The sequence below is a fragment of the Mustela erminea genome, chromosome 7 (genome assembly GCF_009829155.1).
Source record: "Mustela erminea isolate mMusErm1 chromosome 7, mMusErm1.Pri, whole genome shotgun sequence".
NCBI classification, from domain to species: Eukaryota; Metazoa; Chordata; class Mammalia; order Carnivora; family Mustelidae; genus Mustela; species Mustela erminea.
The window spans coordinates 38,673,952-38,686,252 of record NC_045620.1 but is presented as its reverse complement, the minus strand read 5'-3'; the positions used below and the strand labels follow the sequence as shown (position 1 = coordinate 38,686,252).

Here is a 12,301-nt window from a genome sequence, read left to right as displayed (position 1 = left end):
GGTGCTGAAGATGACAGAACTCATTCTACTTCATGTTCCCATAGTAACCCACCTCTCCTCATTGAAAGCTGAGCATTTAGGTTAGGTGCCACTTCAATTCACCTTCTTCTTCTTTTTCTTCCTCGCCCTCCTCCCACCCCCACCTCCTCCTCCCCCCCCCCCTTCTTCTTTTTACCTTTTTTTTTTTTTTTTTTTTTTTTTTCATTTATTTTATGCACAGTTTACTCCTGGGCCTTAAGTTTCTCTTTCTTCGGTTTCTTCTGGGATGTGTTTTCCTTCTGTGCAACCCCCTCTTCTGGTTTAGGAAGACCTTTACTGCTCTTCTTCAGTAAGGATCATCTCCACGTGGCAGAGAAAGTCATGTGCGGGTTATGAAGACCATGCGATCTGAAAGTTCTATCCTGCATTTTGGAGGCTTAGCTCACCTGGACGTGTTCCATGACCAGAGAATCTAGATATAAACCCTTAAGTTCAGCATTACTCTCTGCATTTGTAAACATGTACAATAAAAATTCAGCACCCTTTTTGGGCCACCAACCTTGTGTCCAGCGCCATTCTTTGGCCAGGGAACATCTACTGATTCCACCGTTGTTGCAACAGAATGGTGCACATGGCTTCTGCAAAGTGACATCCTTCAGGCACTTGGTGGCTTTTGGGATGTGCATACCCTTGATGGCCTGGACAGTTTCTCGTGTGTTCTTAAAGTGAACAGGAAGATTTGAACCTCTTGATTTGCATGATTTTGTAGGGTTTTCTGGGTCAGGTGAATAGCAAACCATTTTCAGAGACCACCTCAGGCTACTTATGGGAAGAGCCACTTCAATTCAATCCTAATCAAAGACTTAGATTTGTATGTATCACAGACTCATACAAAGGGCAAACCAAAGCCCTTACCCTGAGGTTGATGGTCAAATGATTTTCACTCCTCTTTCTTTCACCATAATAATAAAATCATAAATTGCAAACTTTGGGATATGAAAATAAAAACCTTTTCATGGACATAAAAGTATGTTGATTGATGTAAGAAATAGCAGTGACCTGGTTCAGTCTCAAACATTCCCCAGATTAGTCTGAAAATTTCTTAAGTCTTTTTTAGAAGTGTGCCTCACCCAACCTAAAACTTTGTAATCTACCTTATATATGTGGGAGGCAAGGAAAAGAATATTACTTCCCTAGTCCATTTTCAAACAAACATTCTTTTATACTCAAATGGTGTCCATCCTCTGAAGGGGAAAATAAAATTAATATTTATTGTCTACCAAAGTGTTCATGAAAATTAATTTATATTGAGTGTCTACAAAACATTTCCTGGGAGAGAGAAATAAAGTCAATCAGCCAAGCTGGCAGGTCATATAGACTCAGGCAAAGCCCTTGTTTGGTTAACAATATGCTGGCTAATAAGCAATTGATGAGAGTCAGGCATCAATGAGAAATGAGCTGAAACATTTAGCATTAGGGTTTGCTCTAGAGAGCAGAGACTACTTTGAATACTTTATGAGAAATGAGATAAGCAGAAAGATGCAGAGATGAGCCACCATGCAACTCAGGAAACAGAAAGAAAGTCACTGTCAAGTTGCATTTCCTGCAATTGAGGTCCTTGAGGTTTCTTGGTATCCCCACATAAATCCAACTTCACTTGTGTTAGCTTGGGGAGATTTCTGTTCCTCCTCACTGGTTTCTGTGACAGTCAAATAGTGTCAGTTAATTTTTTTTTTTTAAGATTTATTTATTTGACAGGGAAAGAGCACAAGCAGGGGAATGGGCCGAAGGAGAAGGAGAAGCAGGGAGAAGCAAAGGCTCCCTGCTAGGCAGGGAGCCCGATGCAGGACTAGATCTCAGGACCCTGGAATGATGACCTGAGCCTCGAAGGCAGTCGCTTAACCAAATGAAACACCCAGGCACCCAAATAGTGTCAGTTCTGAACAACTTTGCTGGTAATTCTACCCATGACATGGGATGTAAATCTATTGAAAATGCTACATTTTCTTTTTTTTTTTTAAAGATTTTATTTATTTATTTGATAGAGAGAGATCACAAGTAGATGGAGAGGCAGGCAGAGAGAGAGAGAGAGATGGAAGCAGGCTCCCTGCTGAGCAGAGAGCCCGACGCGGGACTCGATCCCAGGACCCTGAGATCATGACCTGAGCCGAAGGCAGCGGCTTAACCCATTGAGCCACCCAGGCGCCCGAAAATGCTACATTTTCACCGAAGAAAAAAAAATTGTGTAAGTCATTCTAGAACCAGACAAAGCTTTCCATTTAACTACATTCTTGGTCATTTTCCTTAGGTTCTGTACCACTAATCTAATATCCTACAGTTTTCAAATGTTAAAATAATAATGAATAAAGCTGAAGAGTTAAATACTTACCTGTTTCTTTTAGTCATTTTGACTGGTGTAAGATGGCATCTCATTGTGGTTTTGAGATGCCACCTTACACCTGATGACAAGTGATGGTGAGCATTTTTTCCTCTCTCTGGGAAAAAACTGAGGGTTATGGAAAGGGAGGTGGAGGGTATGGGGTTACTGAGCGATGGGCATTAAGGTAGGCAAAGGATGTGATGAGCACTGGGTGTTATATGAAACTGATGAATTATTGAATACTTACATCTTAGGCACATCTGTTGGCTAATTGGATTTAAATTAAAAAATACCTACCTGTTTCCACTTTGGGGCTGTTACAAATAGTACTGCTAAAAACATTTTTGCTGTGTCTCTTGCGGACATACACAACCATCTCTGCTCAGTTCATACCAAGAGAGGACAAGCTGGGTCCCTGGATATACATACTTTTAGCTACATCCCTCAGAACAATGGGAAGTGATGAATCCAGTCACTTTAATGGGCAGAAAACAGATTGTTAACTTCACGAGCTTTTGTTGGATTCTTTTTTTAAAATTTTACTTATTTATTTGACACAGAGAGAGATTGAGAGAGAGAGCAGCATAAGGAGAGGGAGAAACAGATTCCCTCTGAGCAGGGAGCCCAATTCGAGACTCTATCCCAGAATCCTGGGATCAAGACCTGAGCCAAAGGCAGAGGCTTAACAGAATGAGCCACACTTTTGTTGGATCCTTGAGACAGGCATATATTACTTGAGGATGGGACTTAGGCTGAGGCAGAAAAGATATAACTTTCTAATTTTTAAACTTTAAAACAAATTCACCGGGAGAAGAGGTTCAGTAACCCCAGAATTGAGCTCTGCTTGGGAAAACCTACACCTCATTCCCCTTTACCATATACATCACGACATCCAAATTCACTATAAATATGTCCTGTTATATTTACTTTCTCTGCTTGGAAAATCTATATCTGGGTGGTTGGCTCTTCCTGTCCCTTTTATTGTTTGATTTAGCATTATGCTTTGCTATGGAGAGCAGAGACTACTTTTCATAATTTATACCCTTCCTGAGCTTTCTGGGTCGAAGATCATAAGCTAGGAGTTGGCAACAGAGCACGAGAAATCCTGTCTCTATTAGGACTCTTGTGGAGTTCTGAAGTATTTGTGCTTACTGTTGTTAGTACAACAGTAAGTATAAGCCAGTACAAGTTTTGTACTGGGTTATATTTAAACATCCAAAGGTGCATTAGGCAGGATAAATTGTTCACTGACTATCTCTAGAGACACCAACCTTTTTTTTTTCTCCCCATCTGAATGTTTTTCCTTCTGTATAGCACTCATCCTGCCCTAAAAGACATAGAACAGCTGCCCAAGAGAACACAGGCCACTGATTTTTAATAACTCTGAAAAACAAACAGAGTAAGCATTTTTCTTCCCCATTCCACCAGGGGGAAACCTGAGACTCAAGGAAATTATGTAACTTTTCCCAGGTCACAGGAATAGTTTACTGCAGAAATGGAATTAGAAGTTAAGACACCTTTCTCTGTGCCCTAAACCACCATGAAATGTCCCAAAATGGCATTCAAGCATGCTAGGTCCAGATTATCTCACCAAGCTCTGTCACTGGGTATAGCCATTTTGTCTAAATCAACTATATTTATTTCACAGTATTTATTAAGTTCTAACCAAGTATAAAGTACTGAGACCTATTTAAATAAAATTGGAGAATATGGATCAAACTGGTCATGTTCCTAGACACAGTGATATTCTATGTCTCCCACTGATCTGATTCATATGGTTGATGATACCTCTTTGGGTAAAATGGAGTCTTATCTTATAAATCAGCAACATTTCCCTGAAGTGTTTTAGACAAAAGTTCCTTGAAAGCCCTTTAGGTAAGTTACCTTTGAAAGTCCTCTGGCACGCACCTGGGTGGCTCAGTGGGTTAAGCCGCTGCCTTCGGCTCAGGTCATGATCTCAGGGTCCAGGGATGGAGCCCCGCATCAGGCTCTCTGCTCAGCAGGGAGCCTGCTTCCTCCTCTCTCTCTCTGCCTGCCTCTCTGCCTATTTGTGATCTCTCTCTGTCAAATAAATAAATAAAATCTTAAAAGAAAGAAAGAAAGAAAAGAAAGTCCTCTGGCAATGATACATTCAAGACTGATATTCTCAGTAAATGCTGCTCAGTCTGTCCTTCGTCCCACCATTTCTGTTCCTTTTCTTGAAAACCAGTGAAAGCAGGGGCTGGCCTAGGGCCACCTTTTATGATGTATTTACTGGAATCACATTGTTTGACAAGATGCTCACACCATGCGAGGAAAGATAGAGCTAAGACAGACCAAGGGAAGAGCCACTGACATGTACCATCTCAGATGGACACTGGAATGGTGAGCAGAGTCACCCAAGCAATTTAAGTTGTATTGTCCTTTTATATAAGCTAAGAGTCTCTGTGACACCACCCTACACCAACCTCTCCCCGGAAATTCAGGCCACCTTCAGCTTTTCTGTCTTCACTATTCTAGTCCAATGTCTTAGTTAACATTCCCGGGTTGTAAGTATCAGAGGCCAAACAAGAGAGTGAATGTGATGAATGTTCATTGGCTCCCTTTCCAGGATGCACTTCCCTCCTACCTCCTCGTCAATAATTCCAGGTTTCTACATGGGGATCTGTATGGATCTGGGGGCTGTGACTCCAGCTCTACTTTAGGGGTGGGACATGTGACCTAGACTCATCCGATCAACACAAGCCACCTCACTTCCTACATCCAACCTTCCTCCCATCACAGTGATCGACATAGAGATGGACATGTGACCTATCTCAGCCTATTTAGCTTGACTCATGGAACTTGAGTGGGAATTTGGGATCTCTTTCCTTTCAGATGAAAGAAAGCATATAGATCTGAAGGCTGTGGCAACCATTTTGACCTCATCATAGAGAAAGATGAAAAAAGCCAGGTCCTTGGGGATATCAGTGACCCACTCGATCAAGTCTCACTTGAAAATGGATTCCTCTATCTTTCCAGTAATACCAACCAAGAAAATCTCTCTCCCTTCCCACCTGCCCCACAACCCCATCTTTCCTCACCATCTTTCTCTCCCTCCCCTATCCCCTGTCTCCCTGCTCCTTCTCATCATTTTTGCTCTCTTCTCTCCCTTCCTCTTTCCTTTTACTCTCCAGACCATGTTTACTGACCTTAGAGCTAAATATGGTTCTCCTAAATTACCAATAATTCCTAGATTCACCTGAGTTCAAGTGAACTGGCCATATTGAATTAGAATGTCTTGCATCCATGTTACATTTCTGGAAATCAGAGATTTGATTGGCTCAGTCCTCAGTAGCCCCATGAGAAGAATAAGAAGAGTGGCAGATTTGAGGGGCAAATCCCACCACTGACCCATCACAGTAGTAACACAAAGGGGCGCTGGACAAAAATCAGACCAAATTTGTACCCTAACAAATTGGCTGAGTCAAGGACCCCAAGATCAAAACGAAGTGAAGGTGATGACATATTTTAAGTGGAAGATCAGTTGTCAGCAGATAAATTCTCCAGTTACCTGTTTTTTCTTCAACAAAAGTCAGATGAAACGAGGTCCTTTTGAAGAAGCGTATGTAGTGCAAGATTTCATCAAGTAAACCAAAAGCAATTCCTAGAAGCCTTTTGAAAAGAAAATACTAAAATTCCTATGACCACAAGAGATGAAAGATGAGTGGCAGGAAGCAAATGGTAAAGGAAGAAATAAAAAGTATCATTCATATTTAGGGACTTCTGTTGAGATGAATTGCTAAAAATGATTATACACTGATTTAGGAAAGATCTGGTTTTTAAAGTTAAAATTCTTTCACGAATAAAGTGCTTTGAATTTCCTTAAATCTGGCACACACGAAAAGCTCTGGTTCAAGACTGCATTATGTTTTCCCCTTGTGGTGGCACAGTTCAGGAATGTTCTGTGCCTAGCTGAACTCATTGTTCCTTTTCAGAAATATTTCGGATTCTTATTCAAGCTTCTTGGGGACAGGAGTGTTTTGCACTTCAGAAAATTTAATTTGGCTTTGTTTTCAAAAGACATTCTTTTTTTTTTTTTTTTTAAGATTTTGTTTATTTATTTGACAGACAGAGATCACAAGTAGGCAGAGAGGCAGGCAGAGAGAGAGGAGAGAGGAGGAAGCAGGCTCCCTGCTGAGCAGAGAGCCCAATGCGGGGCTCGATCCCAGGACCCTGGGATCATGACCTGAGCCAAAGGCAGAGGCTTTAATCCATTGAACCACCCATGCGCCCCTCAAAAGACATTCTTAATGAGCAAATTTCCCCCCATGCCTTTTGAAAGATGTTTTAAAGTTTTATATCTGAGGATTCTGTCAGGTTGACAGAAACTCAATACAATCTAGTTCAAGCACGAAAGAGAATTTATTCATGGGTCTGAGATGTCTAAGCTTGGGTATGTGTCAAGCATAAAATTATATTTTAAGTCATCAGTAGACATTAACAGCCATCAAGATTTTAGATGTTCTAATCGAGGTACAGCCATGTTCATAACCACACTACTCACAACAGCCAAAAGATGGAAACAGGCCAAAGACATAATAACAGATGAATGGATAAACGAAATTGTCATTTGTGTATACAATGGAATGTTATTTAGCCATAAAAAAAGAATGAAGTAGTGATACGTACCACGACATATGTGAACCTCAAAAACATTATGTTAAATGAAGTAAGCCAGACACAAAAGGACAAATATTGACTGATTTCATTCATATGACATATCCACAATAGGCTAATTTACAAAGACAGAGCCTAGATTGCCAAAGGCTGGGAAGAGGAAAAGATTGGGAATAACTGCTTAATTGACATGGGGTTTCTTTTTGGGGGTGATGTAACATTTTGAACTAGATAGAGGTGGTGGTTGTACAACATTATCAAAATACTAAATGTCACTGAATTATTCATTTTAAAATGGTTAGTTTTGGGGTGCTGGGGTGGCTTAGTCAGTTAAGGATCTGCCTTTGACTCAGGACATGATCCCAGAGCCCTGGGATGGAGCCCAACATTGGGGCTTCCTGCCCACAGGGAGTCTGCTTCTCCATCTCCCTCTGCTCCTCCCCCTGCTTGTGCTCTTTCTCATTGTCGAGTAAATAAATAAATAAATAAAACTTTTAAAAAAGATTTTATTTATTTATTTGAGAGAGAGAACATAGAGAGTGAGTATGTAAGAGAAGCAGACTCCCCACTAAGAAGAGAGCCTGATGCAGGGCTTCATCTCAGGATCCTGAGATCATGACCTGAGACAAAGGCAGATGCTTAACTGACTGAGCTACCCAGGCATCACGAAATAAAACTTAAAAAATAAAATAAAATAAAATAAAATAAAAGGGTTAGTTTTATGCTATGTGAATCTCACTTCAATAAAAACTAGGAGTAAAGTAAAATAATTTTTAAAAAAGAATTTAAGGGGGTGCCTGGGTGGCTCAGCCGTTAAGCATCTGCCTTTGGCTAAGGTCATGATCCCAGTGTCCTGGGATTGAGCCCCACGTCCAGCTCCCTGCTAAGCAGGAAGCCTGCTTCTCCCTCTGTTTGTATTCCTGCTCTTGCTGTGTCTCTCTCTGTCAAATAAATAAATAAATAAATAATCCTTAAAAAAAAAAAAAGGATTTTACATGTTCAGCCTTAAAAAGTCGGTTTTTAATAATTTAAAAATACTGCCTATTGTGATCATAATTATAGTAATGCCCTTACAGTTGAGGTTTTTCTTTTTTTTATTATTTTATTATTTTTTTTAAAAAGTTTTATTTATTTATTTGACAGAGAGAGATCACAAGTACACAGAGAGGCAGAGAGAGAGAGAGAGAGAGAGAGAGAAGCAGGCTCCCTGCTGAGCAAAGAGCCTGATGCGGGACTTGATCCCAGGACCCTGAGATCATGACCTGAGCCGAAGGCAGCAGCTTAACCCACTGAGCCACCCAGGCACCCTCTTTTTTTATTTTTAATTTTGAAATAATTTCAGACTTAGTGTAAGCTTTTAAGAGCAGTATAAAGAAATTCCCTATATCTTTCACCCATATTCGCCAATTGTTAAAATATTACTGCATCTCTATTGCAGAGAGTGGAGTGGGGGTTACCAGGAGCTGGAGGTTGGTAAGTAGGGAGATGTTAGTCAAATCTGGCTATAAGATTATTAGTTTTGGGAATCTAGTGTACAACATGGTGATTAGAGTTAATAATTTTGTATTATATACTTGAAAGTTCCTAAGAGTGTGAATATTAAGAGTTCTCCCCACCGAAGAGAAATGGTCATTTTGTGAAAAGATAGAGGTATTAGCCAGGAGGTGTTAGCTAATGCTATGATGTAATCATTTTGCAATATATAAGTGTATCAAATCAACATGTTGTACGCCTTACCTTAGGCAATGTTTTATGTCAATTATATCTCAATAAAGCTATAAAGAATAAAATTCAAAAATTAACATTTTTATTGCAATAAACTAAGTTTATTTTCTTCCTCTATTATCTACTTACCTGCCTAGTATGTGTGTCTGTGTGTGTGTGTGTGTATTCACACAATTATTTTATTTTAAGGAGGCCTACAACTCTGATTAGGGTTGAGGAGCCAGAGCACGTAGGTCTGAGGACATCCATAAAGCAATGATGGCCTCTGGTTAAGTGAATCCTAGATGCTGTGGTTTTGGGTAAGGGTAGTGGAATGGAGGGTAGTGGGGAGAAGATTGCGGTGAGAGAGGAAGTTCCTAGCCATCTGCAACAACTTTGCAAGTGGTGGGTCATTGCCAAGATGAGCGCTGAGGACCACCAGCACAGGAAACAGACAATGTGATGGCACCAGTCCAGCTCCCTAAGTAGAGGGACCTGCTAATCAAGCCATCAGCCCCATCTGCCCGCATTTCTGATTCTCCTTTGGATTATGTTTGCTGTCCTTTGCTTTTGAAGATGACACCACTAGTAATGCACCCCAGCTGGGAGAACAGGTGTCACTGATAAGACCAGCAGGGCCCAGTGGTCTTCCCACACTAGGACCATCTGGCAAGTCCTCTTTGTTTTGAGGCTCTGGTTGCCACTCACAGTCTTGTGTTAGGTGCACTTAGCTTGTAGACTGTGGACTGGCTTATTAAGAGGCATCTCATTTCTTTTCTTCCCATGTGTGAGAGCTTCTCTTAAGCCACAGTAAATTCTCTTTCAGCCAGCATATTTCTGTGGGACTCTCAGTTGTCATGTGGGAATATATTCCAGCTTCATTCACACTAATGCTGTTTATAGAATTGATTCTATAAATGCACACATGCTTCCAGCTGTTTTTAAAATAAGACAGCATGTTTAGAAGTCTTTTATCCCTTTATCTGCAGAATCTATTGAAAAGGATATTTTTGGAGAGTTGTCTTTAAGATACGCACAACTGTGTAAAGAATAAAATGAAGAGTTTCATGACAACTGGTTCCGTGTCAGGGCAGTCATCACAGCTTTTATGCTTGTAAATATACAGTGATGGTCTGAGTTTAAACCACTTCGGCCAATGAAAATTCAGCCATGTTGTGAACAGGGGTAAATCATAGGAGACACTGGACTTTATGAGATATCAGAAAGGACTAACTGTCTTTATGCTGACTCCCTCAGAAGCAGACTCTGAGAGGAATCTGAGCACCAGTACTCTATATAGGACAAGATCCCAGGAAACACTGAGCGGGGAGGAGGGAAAGGACACAGGAAAGGGAAGGAAGCCAATAAAGGGCAAATTGGTTGATAGGTAAAGGTACTGGACAGCTAAAGCCTAATTCTACTGGAGTCCTTTTGGACACAGTACGGAATGATCCCTTTAGAGGAAGTCCCCCTGAGGCCTGAGGGAGCTGAGGTATTCATAGACTAATTCTTACTTGAGGGCTGCTCCGGGACCCGTCTCACGGCCAGCAGAGTTGGGCAGCGCCTGGTCTAACTAAGAGGCCTTCACACAAAGGGATAGAAATGCTGGCAGCTGGAATTTAGGTGATAGTCACGCTTGAGGGAATATGATGGTACCGGCTACCTATATAAGGTAGGCGGGGTTTATACGTTTACTATTTTCTACCTGGGAAACAAGTTTAGAGACACACAGTGACTTTCCCAAGTTCATGTGGTGTGCCAGGGGTCTCCCAACTACAGATTCTTTTGTTGAAAACTCAACTCAAACTGGCACAAGCAAAATAGAGACTACGTTAACTCACATAACCGGGAAGTACAGGGGTAGATCTTTGGGTCCAGCTGGCTCCAGAAACTCAAATCATAACGTTAGTACCAGAGTCCGGCCATTCTCGTCTGTCTATATTTATTCATTAAATATTTATCTCCAGAAACTAAATCAAATAAGTAGTTGACAGGACACCTTATAAACAACACAACTCCACTGGGAAAGCAAATTGATTACTGACAAAGTATAAGGACGTTTAAAATAATTAAATAGTAGTAAGTAAATAATAACAGTGTAAGAAGACTATATATATGTCTACAAGTTGGGAAACTTTGACAAGCTCAGAAATTGTGGTGGATCTGTGCAAAAGGTAGCCAGTTTTGAAAGAAAGAATGTGTTTTATTTCCTATCCAAGTTTCATGGAGATCTTACAACTCTAGTGTGCTCTGGTATTTCAGTGACAGCTTAGTGATTTGAAGTCTCATTCACAGGATTTTAAGTGGTGCCTGTGGATGTCGGTGGTGTGTCATAACCTCTATCTTGGATTGTGGTTACCCGCTTTCAGTGGACCCCGTGGCTGTTTCAGTATGCTTCTATCATACATTCTGTTTTTCCATCCCAGACAGTGTGGTCCTCACCCTGTCCCAAGACACTAAGGTCAGGATCCACAAAATAGAGCTGAGGCTAGTAGGACTCATCAGGTTACTAGAGGGTGTTCGTGGGTGGTGAGTCTAACAGCGATGGGCTAAAGTGGCAGGTCTTGGGAAACCACTGAGCAGAAAACAAGTTGTCAAGTTAGTTCTTGGGAAAACGGGAGGAAGGGACATCAGGGCATCAGGAAATAGGGAGCCCAGGGGGATAACTGAAACAAGAATAAGATGAAGGAATGTCTTGCACGTTGGGTTCACTAGGAGGAACTCTGAGACTCTGAGATGGAATTTGGTTTGCAGGATGTTTACTGGGGAGTGTTTGTGGGATCAATGCCTGAAGAAAGTGGGAGAAAGAAGCAGGAGTGGACAGAGGGGAAAAGTTCAGCTGCAGTGTGGAGCTAACAGACTCCATCAATTCAGGAGAAGCTCAGAAGACAGAACAGGTCTTCAGAGTTGTTTTGAGTCAAGCTGAGATGGCCAGGCCTTTGAGTTCCAGCATTGATTAGTCATTGGATGGGAATGGCCCCTGGAAAGAGGTGATCTTGGATGAGTCAGCTTCCTACAGCCAACGCAATCCCTGAGGCATGAATGACTCAAAGCTATATCTTTTGAAATTCAGATCTCTGCATGCAAGATGATGATGGTGGCTGCAGAAAAGTCAAGAAGACAGAAGTCAGGATACTAAAGCTTGTGTTGCTCAATTTCCCAAAGGTTGATCATTAGCCTACAAATGGCTCCGTGAGAATGGACCCCAGATCTTCAAACACTCCTGTGATCTCTACTCTTCCACCCAACATCCCCCTCATTGATGCACTCCACACATTCAGTATGTGAATATTTTCTCCTTTTGCTTCGAAAGTTGATCTTCTTCTTCTTTTTTTTAAGATTTTATTTATTTATTTGGCAGAGAGAGAGGGATCACAAGTAGGTAGAACAGCAGGCAGAGAGAGGGGGAAGCAGGCTCCTTGCCGAGCTATAAGGCAGAGGTTTAACCCACTGAGCCACCCAGGCACCCCGATCTTCTTTTATTACTAGTTCAGTGTTTATGAAAAGACCTATAGGAATTAATATAAGAGCAATGTAATTTAAAGATCTCAGAACCAAAAGACTTTGGAAGAAAGGTCCCAGACCCTCAAAGAATAGATG

The 12,301-nt window shown here is 41.2% G+C and overlaps 1 pseudogene; it reads right to left on the bottom strand.

Annotated features, from left to right (window-relative positions):
• Window positions 1-221: 221 nt before the first annotated feature.
• LOC116595275 lies at window positions 222-965 on the bottom strand (annotated as a pseudogene).
• Between the last annotated feature and the right edge of the window lie 11,336 nt (window positions 966-12,301).